At 41.9% G+C, this 17385-nt stretch overlaps 1 protein-coding gene across 1 annotated transcript in view; it reads left to right on the top strand.

The window, feature by feature from the left end:
• Positions 1 to 1743: 1743 nt before the first annotated feature.
• The window catches only part of LOC309602623 (solute carrier family 23 member 2), a 58437-nt gene continuing 42795 nt past the window's right edge, over positions 1744 to 17385 (top strand). The window contains exon 1 of the mRNA XM_082336320.1: positions 1744 to 1842. The gene's annotated coding sequence lies outside the window, so the exon portion shown is untranslated. The remainder of the gene's footprint in view (positions 1843 to 17385) is intronic.

Genomic DNA, 17385 nt, shown 5'->3' on the forward strand with positions numbered 1-17385 from the left:
CAATCTGATTGATGCACATGTCTGAACTCCCCGCTTGCAGATGTCTTGCCATATTACCTGTATTTCACTCTGCCATCTTCCACCAGGGGGGGGCAGGTTAGAAAATTGTAAGTCTTAAAAAAAAAAAAAAAAAAAAAGCTGTGTCTTTGCCAATGATTTCTGGACACAGAAAGTCCTCGCAGGGAGACTGCATCACTGAATACATATGATCCATCTTCCTGTACAAACTCCTGTCAACAGCAAAACTGCTGCAGTCTCAATCAATCTTGCATTACTAAAATGTCCCTTACATCATGGCTCCACGCTCCTCTACCCTAACAAACAAAGGCTATTAACATTTAAAAGCTGCACTAACTCTATGTATATGTTTGGGATAAGGCCAGGTATTGAATAATGCTAAGGGATCAATATTCATAATGTAGAGCAGTAGAAGAGGTGTGTTGTGACTTATCCGTGTCCTATATAGTTCTCCATATGGTTCATCTGAAAGCCTTTTAGAAGCTTAACAAGGAGAGTATTGCAGTGAATGTGGAAAAAATGATGCACGAGGATAAGAAGCACAAATGCTCCAGAAGCCTCACAGGGTCTACAGTCTTAAAATAAGCTCCTGGGTTTTAATGGGATCTGATGAAACCCTCTTTATAGGGGCAGCAGGATGGAAGGGGTCAGGCAGCTGGTGAACAAATACTCAGTAAACATTCCCAGTAGTCGAACTCTGCACAAACAGCAACTATTAAGGCAAAGACCTGAAAAATCAACAAAGAATTGCAGGTCTTGGTAAAATGATGCAATGGATTACAATTAGTGTCACTGGTCTAGGGAGCACAGGCTTTCCTATTGACTTACAGCTATGATGCACCTTAATCAAATAATGAAGGGGGCTGGTGGGGGAGAAAGCTCAGCATCAGTCAATATTATCTCAAGGACACCTACTGTAAATTAGCAGGCTCATGTTTGTAGCACGGTTTTGTTGGGGGGAGAATAGGTAGAAATTACCAGAGGTGGCTTCCCAGAAAAGCATTGAGCAGCAGAAGGTCTCATGGGCCGGCTGCCTCTCGGCATGTCCAAGAATTGTGCATACTGGAAAGGGCAGAAGCCAAATTAAAGCAAGTTAGTGTCATCAAAACCCATCAGGAATTTTGGCTTCTGCAGAGAGGGATGTGAGAGAGCCGGCACCCATCTTTGGTACGGGGTATCGAAGCGGCAGATGTCTGAAAACGCCCAACTGCAAGCGGTGGTGGGGGATCATGTCAGATTTGCCCCATCCCCCCAGCCAGAAAACACTGAAAATCTCAGAAAAGTGAGATTTTAGGAAGAGGGATGTGGGTATGGTGGAGGTGTCATCTTTTGGGGGGGGGGACTCAACTTCCTCATTTTTGTTTTCCTGGTTCCCCCCTGCCCCCCCCAGTTCAGTCTCCTATTATAAAACCTGGATTTTTCCTAAAAAAATCCCCAACCAAACCCCTGAAAGGGCCAGGGCTGAGGGCAGCCTGTGCGGCCACCAGGCGAGTGCCATTTTACTGGGGGCTGGGGAGAGACCCCCGCGCCCAGACGAAGCGCCCCGGGGGCACCGAGCCGCGCCGCGGGGCCGGGAGCCCCCCTCGGCCCGTCCTAGCGCTTGAACCGCCCGCCCCCGGGGCCGCCATGGCGGCCGGGCCCTGAGGGGAGAAGGGCGGGCGGCAGGGCGGTGGGCGCCATTTTGTCGGGGGCGGAGCGGGGCCCGGCCCGCCCCGTGCTCTGCCTGCCGGGGCGGCCCCGGCCCCGCCGCACTCCCCGCTGCCGACTGAGGGGAGTAGAGCCACAGCCCCCGGCGCCATTGCCGTCTTCAGTCCGCTATGGCAGGTGAGCCCGTCCTCCTCCTCCCGCGGGCAAGGCGCCGCGGCTCGCCCGCCCTGAGGGAGAAGCCTCGCCGGCGCCTCCCCCGCGGCGCTCTCCTCTTAACCCGCCGCGGTCATTGCTCTCGCCTCCCGCCTGCTGTCACCTCCATCCCGGCCCCCCGCCGCCGCCTGAGAGCCGGCCTCCATCCCCAGCGCACCCGGGGCTCGCCCCTTCCTCCTCCCGGGGAAGGTGGGTCGGGGCTCCCCCGCAGTCTCCACCATGTTGCCCGGCCGCCGTTCACCTTGGCCGCGCGGCTCCTGCGCCGTCCCTGCCTCTCCTCCTCTCCCTTTTATATTTATATTTTAAACCCTTCCACGTTCTCCGTGCTGGCGTTTTCTGCCTCGGCGTCGCCTCCAGCCGGTGCTGGGCGGAGGGGAAGGGGCAGGGGCACCTACCTGGGGCATGGCCTGGGCGGCCGCGGCCGAGGGGGTGCCTGAGGTGGGCACCTGCGGCGGGATCGCCGGCCCTGCGGGGCACGGACACCGGTGGGGGTTTGTCCGCGGGGGTGCATGTGGGGGATTTTCTCTGTTCCATTGAGATCATCTGCTTTTTTAATTGTTTTTTTTCCTTTAATCTGGAACAAAATGGGTGGCGGAGTCGTAAGCTTGCAAATGGGATGGAGAAATGCAGGTTAATTCTCCCCTGGTCCTGAAGGGGTGGGCTCGCTTTCTTGTCTGATCCCGTTCTCGTGATACGCTTTGAGGGTTTTTTTTTTTTTAATCCTTTTTATTTATTTGTTTGCGTTTTTGGTTGGCCCTTTTTTTTTTTTTTCAGTGCAGATCGAGGCAGTAAATATTTCTGATTCCTGTTTTTGACTCGCGAGCCCCGTTCAGTATCGTGCGTGGTTTTCTTTTGTTTTAAGGTACATTTTGGGTAGAAATAAGTGATGTAGGTAGTGCAGAAAAATGCCCGAACAAAGCTTGTTGAAAGCTACAATTAGGTTTTCTTACTTAACGGATAATGACTAATTACCTCTGTCGAGCGTTTCTGTTGTTAGTGGCTTTTGCATTTTTTCATAAAAGATGGGAACGCAGGCAGGGGCTTGTACAGTTTCGTTCCTCTTTTTTCATTTCGGAGCCGTCGTTGTCATTTTGTAGGCTGGGAAGGCAAACGCTTAAGGCAGGTTGGGGTCCCATGCAGCGTGTCCCTTCACCTCGCCAGGTGAGTGCAGGCAGGGGCTGACCCCGAAAGGGAGCTGCAGGCAGAGCCAGGAGAAGATTCTGGCAGGAAAGGGAGATCCCCAGATGTATTTAAGACAAGGTAAAGACCTCGCCTGTTAATTTTTTCCATCTTATCATTTGCCCTGTGTAGCTAACTCTCTGAGTATGAGTTCAGTGCCAGGTAAATGCTGGGATCCCTGTTGCTGTTGAACTTGACCAGCTGAAATAAAAATACCAAGTGCTTCGTTTTCACAGGGAGCTTAATAGGTCCATGTCTCCTCACTGCAACGCAGTGTTGCCATACTTGAGCAAGCTTTAAATTACTCAGTTTAAGCTTTCAAAAAAAAAAAAAAAAAAGCTGGTTTGGATAGTGGTTTTACTGGCAGCTGGAGTTTGATACAGGCTGTAAAACCTAGCAGAGAAGCACAACAAATACTGGAGCGATAAGCTACTGATGTGCTGCACACTGCCAGAGCTAGACTTAACAACGCTGCACACCTTGAACTGCCTAATGATTTCACTATAGATAAAGGATTATTGCAACAAGTAGCTCAGGTCAGTAAACTGGGAAATAATCCTTGAGATATGTAGAACAATTGGATTAGTAGTTGATGAGCTCTTACAACCCTACCCCTAGCTTTGAGTCATGATTCAGATAGCTTGAAATTAGAGCAGTATTAACGTGGAGATGCACTGGAAGAAATTCAACCTTGGGCTAGCAATGAGGTTAAACAAGCCATGAGATTTTTATCGTGGATTTAAAAAAGCCTTTTGTTTAGTAAAGATGGAAATAGGAGTTGAAAATGTCTTGTCAGAGCCCTGGGGATAAGGGCAGGAGGTAAGGACTGTGATTCTCACGGGTAGGTTGTGCTCCTGCTGTTCCTTAATAGGCCGCATTCATATGGTTTAAAATCCATCCCAATCTGTCACTTGTCTGGAAGCCCTGCTCTTAGCTAGGCTTAGATTTGGTGAACTGCTTTCTCAAGGCACCTGGCTCTCACGTTGAGTAGATGCAAGGAGCTGGATGGAAATAAGGTTCTCTGAGTACGGGCCTCTGGCTCATTCTGCGTCTTCAGTACAGAAACAAATCTGAAGGAAAAACGGCTTTACAAATAGTAGGATAATTTGGGCTGCAGGTTGATGAATGTTTCCTTTGGCAACAGCACCAATTCAAGCAGCCCCCATCCATCACTGGCTGCGTGCTCCCAGCCTTGCAGTGACCCCTCGGTGGTGCTGGTACCCCTGTATGGATGGCTGCTCAGTAGTGAGGTCAGGGAGCTTTTTAGGGTTAGCCCACAACCCCCCTGCTTTTATACTGAAGCCAGATATGTTTGGAGAATTTTTACCTGCTCCTTACCCTCCCTGAGCCACGGGTAGACCTGCATGTACATCCCTAAAGCCGTACTGAGTGATGTAGGTGTATGGGGTTCTTTAAAGGCTGCTAATATGAGAATTTCTCTCTTCTGTAGCTGAAGCTAACAGGGAGTTGAATTCCAATGGAGAAATAAAAGTCGTCTCTTTGTTGGTATTATTTGTTTGGAGACTATTATCTTCAGGGGGAGCTTAAGATAATGGCAGTGTTTGAGGATTACTTTTTACCTAACAGAAAACTTCATGACTCTGGATTTTGCCCACATTTGTTTAGAAGATTCTGTAGAAGATACTGAATTTGTTAGAAGTTACTCTGTAAAAGATTCTTAAATTAAACCAAGTTGAGTTTTCTTTCTTTGATTCTGTCAGTAAGTTTCTTTTTTTTTTTTTTTTCCTTCCTGGTATAGCCAAATCTGTCAACTTCTTCAATATAATGGACTTTCTTATTGTGCCATGAAGTGGCTTTGTTGTGCTATTTAGGTTGATTGGAGAGGGTTGAAAACTAAATGGGTGAAACTTTACCTATCTTCAGTATGGATTCCTCCAGAAGTGGCTGTTAAGCTGCTCTAATGACCTAATCTGAACTGCAGCAGTTAACCTCTTCTCATTCTTGTGCGTACAAGGGGAAGTCAACTGGCACGCGCGCCTTCTCGTGAGCTTTTCCAGTTCATAGCAGGTTACAAAACAGTGTCCCATGCAAAGTGATTTTTGGAAGACCTTATTTTGCTGTAGCTGTTCCTGTCAGTGTCTTTGTGTGAACCATGTAAGAAAAATAGTAGGAAAACTCGAGCCCGGAAAGATTCTGCAGGACCATTTCTTCAATACATTTATTTTACTTTTGAACCCTTCTTTATGCGGTTATCCTTACAAGAGAAAATGCAGATGGCTGAACAGAACGGTGTTTCTTCCATTGAACGTGATGGTTCATGTATTGCTGGAAAAATTTATTTCTATCAAGCGTTCTTATTTATGAAACCTTAGTGGTTGTGAAACGGTCTGACAGCAGTTACAGTGTGTTTTATTTTACTTAAAAGCTGCAGGAAGAAAATATTGACAGTCAGGATGAGTAAAGAGAGAAGCATCCTGATGTAGTAGTGTAAGGCAGGAATAAAATAAATCATTTAAAATGAAAGCTATTTGCCATGTTCTCTAGCCGTTCCCAGGGGTGAAGTGCATTAAGACATTGTGCTAACTTCGTGGTACTGCACATAATACTTCTATCAGTACTGGGAAGCGTATTTTTTTATGGCTAAATATTTTTAGTTGTTATGAGCCGTCTTATGACAGTGTTTATTTGAAGGCAAAAAAGAATCTGATGATATTTGGCCATTTTCAGGTTATGGGAAGGAAACGTCTGCTATTTGAATGTTCTTCTATTAGAGATGAATCTAAATGTGGATTTCTTGCCATGGTATTTTGGCCATGAAAGGAGTAGAATTACCTCCTTGGGAAAGGGGTGTTGAGACATTGTTGGCACCTGGTGGGGAAAGGAAATAGGAGGGAGAACTAGTCTTCTAGTTAACTTGCGCTCAACATTACTCTTCGCAATTTCTGTTGCCAAACATAGTAATAAAAATGTGTATGGCATCAGAAATACAGTGTGCCTAGCGATGCGCTATATGTCTACCATGATATTCTAATCTGGTGCTCTCTCAGAGGTTTGATGAATTTATTTCTTGGTACTCAATGATGTCATCAGTCTAGTAAATAGTGAATCATCATTTGCCTTGGGTCTGCAGAGAGCTGTGAGTCTGTTCTTGGCTGTAGAGTTGGGCTGATTGGGGTTTGAAAACTCTGGGTTGGTTGTGGGAAGGATGAATTGGCCGCCGAGGTCCCAGCCAGGCTGTTGCGAGGGAGTCCCAAAGCACACGTTTTGGTTGTCTCCATCCTGCGCAGCGGGAACGTATTGAAATACTCTCTTTTCTTATCCGATGACTCCATTTTGTTATTTGCAGAGGAATAGCTGGGCTTGAGGTAGTTGTAAAACTAGTCTTTTAACGGGTTTATATTTAGAAATTCAGTGATTTAAATCTCCTTGTGTCTCAGTTCTCAGGCCAGAAGATGAAAGTGCTGGTTGTGGAGGGCAGGAGAGGAATGCACTTACCATCCAAGTGTCTGGTCTTAAGTGTTTTTGTTTTGTTTTGTTTTTAATTAAAAAAAAAAAAACAAACCCTGCTTCAGGAGAGAATAAATTTTGTCCTATTCTGGTGAAAGGGAATTTCTGGAATTTCTTCTTACCACATTCAAGCGGTCAGGATATTTTATTCTTCCCCCAAAACCTACATTACTAAGCATGTAATAAAATTTGTATGTATTGGTAAGAGTGTGTCACATGCACCTTAGAATGATGGGATAGCTGGATTTTAGCTTGTGTATTATGGAGACTGATAAATCTATCTCCTCTTGAGTGAGTGATGTTTTGATCTACTTGTGTCAGCAAAATGCCTGAGAAAACAAGCTCTGTCTGATAGTTGTGTTTTTAGGAGCAGATGTGAGCAGATTAGTCCAGTTATAATTGTGTTAGAGGAGCTGTAAGTAGCAGCACAGTACCTGGGACTGTTTTTTAACTTTCAGGCTCTGTGTGGTATGAAAGCAATAACTGAACTTGTTTATGTGTGTTTGGATTTAGCCAGCATTTGCTTGTTATCTCCTTTGTGATAAAAGGAACTATTTGAATTTGGCACCCATTTCCTTTATGCTTGCTTTAGATTAAAATTGCTTGAAGTATGGGCTCAAATTAACATAAATGGTGAAGGGGAGATTGACTCACCATTATTTTGTTTTTGACTGTTTTGAAATGTAGTGACTCACCAAACGGATTTCGAATGGCTGCATGTCCCCCAAATCTGTTGTCTGAATTTATTTTAAAATCAAGCTATTGCAGTGCTTGTGTCATTCAAACAGTTGGCTGAAGCATTTTGAGAATGCACAGTAGACAGCAGTACTGGTGTAGCAGGAAGGTAAGTAAAAAGCAAATTCGGGGGGGGTTTATGCACTTACATTCCTGGACATTAACCTCGTGTGTGGATGCCTCGAGTTGTTTGGGCTCTAAATGTAGCAACACGTTTTAATTGGATTTACTTTTATTTTGCATGGCCATGAAACGGTAGCCTAGGGCAGTGAGGCCTATTTTAGTGGCACGCTGGCTATTATTACGCTTGTAAGACTGTAAAAGTTAAGAGAATAAAGTGCAGTTTGGAAGCTTTAATAGGAAGGTGCCTTAAACACTTGGTCTATTAAGCCTGCTCTTAGCTGTGTTTATATGATGAGGCGGTTAATGTGCCGTTAGTGAATTTATCCCAGTCTTTCAGTGCCCTGCATGTCGTTTTTGACCTGGTGTTAGCAATGGGAAGGAAATGCTGGAAGTCTTTGACCGCTGGAGTCTACCATTAAGCACAGTGTTACTGAACACTCCTTTCTAGCACAGAAGTGGTGATCCGAAGGGTTTCTTTTTTTCCTGGCCTTGTTCCTTTTATCACTTAACCTGTATTGTCTTGTATTTAAGCATATAGCTCAGTGTCTCTGTTTTGTTGTGCTTTTAAAGAAAAAAGTGTGGATATGTTCTTCTCAGTATTCAAGGTCATATAGAGTATCTCATAAAAATAGGCATGTGACTCCATGTCACGACTGTCACTTTTTATTTAGAAGCTTGGAATGGAAATAAAATGCTGCACTGCAAAGTTAGCAACCTCTTTCTTATTTTGTGGGCTGAATAAAACCAAAGTGTCCCAGAGCTAATAGTGCTTAATGGACTGTGCTGTGGTAAGGTTTGAATTTCCATGGAGTCTTTGGCAGGAAAATAAAATGGCAGGAAAATAAATTTATGAATTGTACAATTTTTGCTCTGTTTATTACTTGCCTTTTGTGTGGAGAATCCTGTGTTTGGGCCCTTACCATACCTGAGCAAAGAAAACACGTCCTTTTTTTTTGGAGAGGATGCACTCTAAAGCACCAGCTGCTTCCCAAGTTATAGCAGCTTTTTTTTTTTTTTTTTTTTTTTAACTTCTTCATGTTTTATGAATTGTTTCTAAAAGTTGAGCTAGATGTTTCTGATGCACGAAGCATTTGCTTGGTCATATTTTAGCAGATTGGAGTTTTTGATAAAAGCTTAGAGAGTATGGTTTCCTGATGAGCATTTTATTGTATAAAGGCCAAACCAAAGGAATGATTGGGATTCAGACTGACAAGGAAGAAATTGGAGCTCTAGATCCTTATTCTGTAGGATCAGACTGCAAGACATAACAGCAATATTCTCATACTGTTCTGTGACCTTTTGTATATGGGAACAATAGCGGTTATCAGTCATTTGCTGATCTTGGAAGTATGTATTTACATGGGTACCATTTAATTTTGTGTGCGGAATTTTGGGAGATTCTGCTGAGCATTACAGTTATTATCAATATAATTTTACAGGGCTCTGTTCTGGTTTATTCAGGCTGTTAGACACTTGTTTGGTTACCTGTAGTTTATTTCAACTTACTAGTAGATGCTTTGAAAACTCAAAACAAAAGAATTATATGGACGAAGAGGTGGCTTTTTTTTTAATACCCAAGTGTTGTGTTTTTCTTGTAGTAGGATAGTGTATCTATTTATTTGCTCTAGCCAGAAACTGAAAATTGAATGGGAACAGCTCATTTTCTACTGTATACATTTCAGAACATAGGAAACAGAAAATCTGGCTTGGTATAAATAATAATCTTTAGTGTTGACTGGCCCTACGGCTTGAGTTTTTCTGGGTTGCTAGTTGCGTACTGAGGTCTATAAACTGAGTCAGCTCTTATGAGTCAGGCTTTCAAACGAGCTGACGTTTTCATTGTCTGTCTGTCTTGTTTGCAAATATCAGAAAAAGCAAAGGGTGGAAGCCTGAGCTCTTTCGGAGATGATACATGATCCTTCTCGTAAGAACATAGATCTAAAAAGCCCCTTCTGCAGAAGTGGAAGAACTCCTGTAATCTTGAGCCCTGGGTACTTGTAAACATCCATTGCTAATGAGTCTTCCCCTTCTTTGGAAGGGATTAAACACATTTAATGCTTTTCATGAAGATGCCTAATAAGGCACAGTCGAATCAGGCAAAGCTGTCCATTAAGCCTTCTGTTAAGTTTCTTAGTATAAATGAGCCTAAACCCAAAGTATTATCTGAGCTCTCCTCCTTGGCTGTTTGGTTTTGGTAAAGATTTTATGATCCGTATTGGCCCAATTTTTAATCTCGCTTAGGCATACTGTTCCTTGCTTTCTGAACCTGCTGAATTGTAGACCGCAGAACAGCGTGCCGAGTGTATTAAGATCCGAATCTAATTACTGTTTTTGTTCTGGAGGCTGTTGTGACAGATAATGTTTTGTTGAATGGCAGGTAATAGATTTATTACGGAGACAGCACAGCATGTGGGTACCTTCAAAGGAGACTCTATCTGTATTGGTCTTTTCTCCTCTTAATTATTCAAATGGAGAATTTTGTTTGAGGGCAAAACGTATGCCTAAATGATACTACTCCAAATAGTAGCAGCAAAGAATTCTCTCATTTTAAGTGATGCCAATTAAGTAAGAATAATTGCGATTATTTTTTTTAAACTTGTGCTATACAGACGTCTGCAAAAGAGCCCTGACGATGAAGGAACCAGTAAGGTACAACATTGAAACCACAGTATATTGGCTAAAAAAGGGTTGTTTTACTGGCAAAAATCACAATAAAGTATTCCACTAAATCTTGCCAAAATACTTTTTTGTAAAAGGCATGTCTTGCTGAAAAGAAAAAGCTTTCCTTCGATAAACTATAGTTGGCATAAATATTATTATAAGTAATGTGAACTCTGTCAAAATATGATAATTTTTTGTGCTTTTTCTGAGCAATCAGTTCCGTATTAAGTGGACTGTTCCATTTCTGTCACTTCAGTTGGAGAAGAATTACTTAGCTTTCTTGAACAGTTTTGTTGCTTGCAGGGATATTTAGTGCATTAGTATATATTTAACGCATTCTTAATTAACTGCTTACGTACAGAGAAGAATCTTCAAAGTGAAGGGACTAAATTGCCTCTTGCGTCTCTGTGTGGTAACATGTTCTATGACGTACAGGTTAGATGTCAGCTGGGTTTCAACAGGTCCTAGTTACGTCCTGTCTCTACGAACTGTCCCTGTGCAGTCAGAGGACCGAACCTGTGGTATCACGTTATCTTCTCGAGCTGCGAGCAAGATGTACCAATGCACGTTTATGAGGAAGTAGATCATGACTGCTGTGCCTGTAAACACTTTCACCTAAGCCTGCCTGAAGCATGAGTACGGGAAGTTAACTAGCAAGTCTGGTTAAACACAAGCCTGTGTCTATAAACACTTCCAGGCTCGTTGTGAAATTAATAAATTAGTAATTGCTTGGCTTAATGTGTGGGAATCAAATGCAGGGTTGCATACAGTTGTTTAGTATGTGGGCAGAGAGTAAGTAGTGCTGATTTAACTTAAAAATCATTAATGGCAGTAATGACTTAATTTTTCCCCTTGGCTATGGGAAACCAAGCTATGCTTCGTGACCAAAACTCATGGGACAAACAGTTGGTCAACAGTTATTGGCAGTAATAATAGCGTCTATTATTACTAATATAATTAATAATAGCATCTATTATTGCTCTATGGCACCAATAGATGATCTGCTTGTGCCCTGCCTCTTGCCTGTTCCAGAGGAAAGAAATTCTCTTGCCATTTTGGGAATTGGCTCCACGTAAGGACTCGGGGGCTCTAAAACCCGGCACGGTGACAACTTACTTCTGGGAAGGTATTTGAGCAGACGTGTCGGGGTTGTGCTCACAGCAGTCAGCAGTCTGACGCCAGAAGATACTTGGCCTGCAGAACTGAGGGTACTGTGTAACACAGCACAGGCTGCCGGCACAAAAGCACACAAAGAATCATGCTGTCTCTCCCCCTCAGCGCTTGGAAGCCTTGAAACATTTCCTCTGCAAGTGGTATAAATTTGCTGATTATTCCCAGGAAAGATTTCTTGAAGTAATCTTGAAGGAGTGAAAGGTCACTGAGCAAGGAGGGCATAACTCTCCCAGCTGGATAATTAAAAAGAAAATTAAAAAGTGTGCTAAGTTTGAGATTGACTTGTGGCCATGCTTTGAAGATTAAAAGGGCTTTTTTAATTTCAGATGAAGGAGGTTGGGATTGGTGGGAGGAGGAGTTGCGGCTGCCGGAGCAGTTGGGCAGTGCTGTGAAGCTGCATTTGCCGTTTGCTTACTGAACTGTGAACGTGATACCACGATCACTGAACAGAAGTATGGCTATCTGCTCTTTTTCTCCCTATTTTAAAACATTTTAGTCTTGCAGCTAGAGTTTTCAACCTGGCTGCTCACTATTTAGTGCAGGTATATTTTTAAGCATCTGAGCAAATGATGTATTGAGTTCAAAACTGTATGAATGTTTTTTGTATAAACAAGTTTTGCCTTTAGAAAATAAAAATAACAGCAACTTCAACTAAAGGACAGAACTTTCCATGCTCTTTGCACAACCTGTAGCAAGATCAATCTGCTGGTTTTTTTCTGTACAGAGATTTAGCCCACACTTTCAAAACTACTTGTAGTCACAAAAATAAGACATATAGAGAGAGAGATAGACAAAGCTAAAACATGAGTGTGCTAACTGAATGGTAACAGCAAAATAATGCCAAAGTAATACAAAAAAATTACAAAATTGCAACTTAAGCAGATAACACCAACAGATGTTTCAAGTCTAGACTTAGTATATAAATTTGCATATCAACTCTTGTTTCGTGATCTGCTGCATCGAACAGGTCAGAGCTGTTGGGCTGATCATGGGTTTTTGCTCGTGGCTAGAACCTGTGAGTGCACCTAGGATGTGCTTCTGTGGTCTGATGTTTGGGAAATGAAGAGATTGAAGTCGTAGATGTGACGTCTAGCCGTCGAGTTTAAGTTTATGGCTTATTAGGTGTAGGGTTATGAGACACTTGGGTTCACTAGGTCAGTTGTGTGTTGTTCCCTTGGCTGAGTTATTGCATACTTCAGTTTGGGCCATATACTGTCTTCTTCTAAGCCTATGTTGAAGTTGACAGCATTTCCCCGGGGCATCTGGGAATACGTGAGGGTAATGATGCTTTAAGGGTAGCAGCCTCTCATGGTGCTATGTTGACTAATAAACAGGCTTTACTTTTGTCAGTTCTTAGAAGAAAAATGAATTGAGCTTTTGCCTTTAATTACAAGCATAGCTGGAGGTCCAGGAAAGATGTAGGCGTCCGACTTAAGTTTATGAACATAGCGAATACAATAGCAGGTCACAAAAAGCACATTCCTTCTCCATTAATTTTTGAAGCACTTTGATCTGTGCCTGTGGAGTATATGGCTTTGGCTTCACTACCCTTTTGTTGTAGTTTTTCCTTGAAAATGATTTCTTACTTCTTGCCCAGAAATCAGCCATAAGTATTTTTAAACCTGCTTCCATCTTGTAATTACTTCTTTACCTAGAAGAACCATCAGTTTGCTTTGATGTACATCTCGGACCCTAGATTTTTCTTACAAGTATTTAAAAATACACAGTTGCAGGAAAAAGTTCTAAGAAATACTATAATACAAGTTGTAACCGAACTCAGGATTTAAGAAGAAGAGAAGTTTGGGCACAAAGCATTTCATTCTCTAACTGGAAAGGTGGAATTCACTTAACATGGACTGCCTCTAGGTATGGATGAGAAGGAGGTACATTTTAATGGGTTGAGTCACATACAAGGGGTACATGTAGGTAGTACGCAGGACCACGCGTTGCTCATTGAATTAAATGGTAAGCTTTCAAAGCAATTTCAGTAATTTGTGTGTATTTGATAGAGCATTAGGGAGGAGAACAGTAGATGTTTTCATATTAAAACATATCTTCTGGTAAGTGCTTTTTCAAGGAGTTTCTAATTCAGTGGATTTATAAACGTCTCTATAAGATCAAACTTAATGGCTTAGTCTTTCTGCTGTTCCAAGTTGTGGGTGGAAGTGGATCTATTTATTCTACTGTGATGCTATTTTCTTGTGTTTGCTGTATTATGTTAAGTGTATTCTGGAAGATGTTCATGGGAGTCTGCTGTATAAATTGAATCTCTTCACTGATGTAAAAGATTACATATTTGTTATGACTTAGGTAGGAAGAATACTTAAATTAGGAGATGGCTACAAAAATGTAGTTGGGAGACTCATTTGGCCATCCTAAATGAGGCATCCTGCACCTCACCCTCCTGATGAAACAGGATGTTCTTGCAAAGAAGATGTGCCTTTTTCTGACAGCATTGCTCTGAGAGGGGTGCCTTGCCACAGCTGAATATTTGTGAGGCATCTGCTATGCTGAAACAGGCTTTTTTTTTTTTTTTTTTAAATAAGTTGTAGAACAGAGAACCTCTTCTTAACAGTTTTTCAGTGACTGCATCAGACTTGCCTTTTTTGTGCTGCGTGCTTTTCTTGTTATTACCTGGCAATATATGAAGGTTGAAAGGAGGGATTTAATTACCAGGTGTTTGTGGCCACTGGGTCATATTATTATCGGTTTTGATCATACGAGATAACCATTGTGTGCCATTCCTATACAGAAGACATGGTTTTCAGTACAGTGGAAATAAGTTACTTCAAAGAAGAATTTTTTCCTGACTCTGAGTGCTGCAAAACTAGGGAGGATGGCCTCAGAATAAATATTCAAACTCAGAACGTTGCCTGTAAATTGTCAGTTAGTTTACCAACGTGTGTCTAAGAGCAAACACTTGTAATTTGACTAGCGCACTCTGAAGTACTTGTTTCATCCTTAAACTGAACACTGTATGTCTGAGAAGAAGACAAACAATTGGATTTTTTCATAATAATCAGAAGTGAACTCCTAGAAGTAGCATTCTCAAGCAAGAGAAATGCTCCCATCAGTTTAAATTTCAGATATTAAGCAGCTAATAAAAATGATGACTAGCTATGTAGGATCATCACGACAGTGCTTCCTGGACTGAAAGAGCAAGATAAATTGTCTACTGTGATTTCGCTTCCATCAATAAAGTGCAGCAATACACAGAGCTGCTCAGCTGTTTATTCCCACCTGTCTTTCACAGTCTTATGGAGTTTGAAGATGCACTGTAAAATATTCCACTTTCTTGAAACAGTAGTCGCAAGAGTTATATCTTGAATTAACATTCATCTCAAGTATGGCAGTGATTAAGTACCTATTCACTGCAAGGAATTTTAACCAAACAACCTGCGATTAGATCTGTCCAGACTGTCGATCATGGAAGCTGGGTTTTAAGTGGAGGCATCCAAATTAGTAGGTGGTTTACTTGAACTAAATTATTGAGCGTAAATACTAAGTAATCAGAAATAGATCTTTTGAATGATCAAGTTCTGCACTCACCAGTGGTGAACTTTAGAACGATTAGTCTTAGTTGTAAGGTAAATAGACAAGTCTTGTTTAATTGGATACCTAAGTAATATTACTTGCATTGAACTCAATTATACTTTGATATTCAAGTTAAGCAGCATTTGAGTGCCTGACATTTTTTAATGCAACTATTTAAAATAATTCTGGACATCGGAGTAAAAAAAGCGAGTGGCTTATTTCTTTCAAAACCTTATGGTTTTTTCTTGCCATTGATTGCTTAGTCTTGTACCTCCCTGTGAGCACATCAAGTCCCTTGAATCTTAACTTCCAGCATATTCCTCAAAAGTATTGTAGATGAGTAATCTTACAGGTGGTCTGTGGACCTGTGGTATAGCAGTTTATATTTTATGGTCTTAAAATTTAAGATATGGTGATGCTTGCATTAAGGGCTGTAAGCTTTCTCCATATTGAAATTGGAAGACGTTTCTGTTTGTGAAACATTTGGAATTAAGAAGTAAAGAGCAAAGGAAAGAATCTAATAAATGGAAAAGGAGCAAGTGGAAGAGAAAACTTTTCAACATCTCTCTGCAGTGGAGATTAAATGCTGGAACATAATGTGGTTTTATATACGCACACATTGCATAAAATAATCAGTGGAGATAATTGGCTTTCTTCCATGCATTCTTAGTAAATGAGGAATAAAGAGTATTGCACATAATAAGTGTCAGCTTTCAATTAAGTGTACCCTATTCAGTAGTTGGTTCTTTGATGCAAGAACAAGCACATGCAGATCAGCAGCAGATCAGAAATCGGCAACTTTCAGGTCTTGACAATTAAGCAAGCTTCGGGGGTGTATGACAAACTTTTAAACTTGCGTAATGCTGACTTTGCTGACGAAGCGAAGGGAGCTAGATGGCGCCATCGGCCCGTCTTTCACCTCCACAAATTTGGGTTCAAAAGGTGCGTTTCAGGTAAAGTGAACTCTTTATTCTGCCCTCCAGCGCCGTGCTCTTGGCCGGCTCCCAGTTGCGCGCAAGCAGCAGAGATCCTGCGTATAAATGTGGGCAGCACCTGGTAGTTGGGTGCTACTTTCTGGTGGCTTATTTTAATTATCGGTTACAGTGTTGGTTGTAAAAGAGGTGATGGTGTCTCATTAATAGTGCAAGCACATGATGTATTTAGAGAGGTAATTACCTCCCTCGTGGGTAAGGGGATGGTGTGCAGACTTGATGGCAAGCGATAACTTGAGGCAGGGGCTGCGATGCGACGAATTATAAAGTGATGTTTAGAAGTGTAAGGGCAGCCTTAAGACAGCGCCTTAAGACAGCCTTAAGAGAGGTAGGTCAGGGGGAGAAGAGGAGATTCGTGTGGAAGGACTGCACGTTAATTAATTGGTGGTGTTGTTTCAAGTCTCTCACTTCTATTCCTGCGTCCCTTTCCATCTCGCTTTGCTCTGCGGCCTTAACATCACAGTTACGCAGCATTTTCCATTAGGAAAGTGAATGAGCCCAGTACAAGTTACATTGTGTGTTTCCAGTTCTTGGTGAGGTTGTGGATTGCTAAACCTTGTCTTATGGAACAGAGCTTTGGGATCTGGGACCTCTTCAAAACTGGCTAATTGCTAATAAAAATATTTCCGTGCAAGTTGCACAACGGAGGCTTATGGAAATGCTAAATTGGTGGAGAAAATCCCAATCCTGATTACAGCTGTTGGAGTCAGGCATATAAATATTTATGCAACTTGAATTTTGGAGGGCCCCGGCTGGGTTTTCTCCCTGTAGCGTTGCAGGTTATGTAAAACACTTGACCCTCCTCCTTGTTCGGGTTGATCTGTACGCACTCTGCTGTTACTCAGAGAGACTGTCTGTTCACTTACGTTTTGTAACTATGGCAGAGGCGTGTAGTAACAGTTTATGACCGTGTGGTGTCTTCCTGCATTTCAGCCGTTGTGTAACGCGCAGAGATTGTGATTGGACACTGTACAGTTATACAATGTAGTGAGCCCAACCAGATTATAAAAATCCTCCTTCGGTATGTCTGCATCCTTTCAGGCTGCGGCTTGCAACTCGAGCCGTTGCACTGAGCATAGGCTGGAAGAAAGGCAGTGGAAGAATTGGCTGAGACGGTCTGTGGAAGTTGGTACAGGTTTCTGGAGGTAAGAGCTTCTTTGAATTCAGATGTTAATGGGGATGTTTACAAAAATCCAACTGCTTTAGTGTGGGCATTATTAAGTAAGAAAACTTAAACCTGACAAACTGAGGTTTTTAGTAAACAAGTTTCAGTGTCTTAAAAATTTGAGGACTTTTTTTTTTTTTTTTTTTTTCATTTAAAAATAGTTATCACTGTAAAGAGAGACTGAAAAGTATTTAGCCTCTTTCCTGTTTACCTGTAAACTTTGGCTTCCTTTTAATCTTTAAAATGGGAGAAATGTATATGAGGTGTATGTAGTAAAGAGATTTTAAGAATGCCGCATCTTGGTTAGTTTTTGAAATTTTCTTGAATTCCAAATCTTTTATTAAGTTATGTTAAATGGAAAGGAAATACTTATTTCAAGACAAGCCTAATAGATCAACTCAGTATAAACTTTTTCAAGTGTGTAATCAGTTACTGGTTTTATATTGCTTACTGGACTAAAATTGTTCTCTTTCAGCA

This window comes from Platalea leucorodia, assembly GCF_965183815.1.
Source record: "Platalea leucorodia genome assembly, chromosome: Z".
Lineage (NCBI taxonomy): Eukaryota > Metazoa > Chordata > Aves > Pelecaniformes > Threskiornithidae > Platalea > Platalea leucorodia.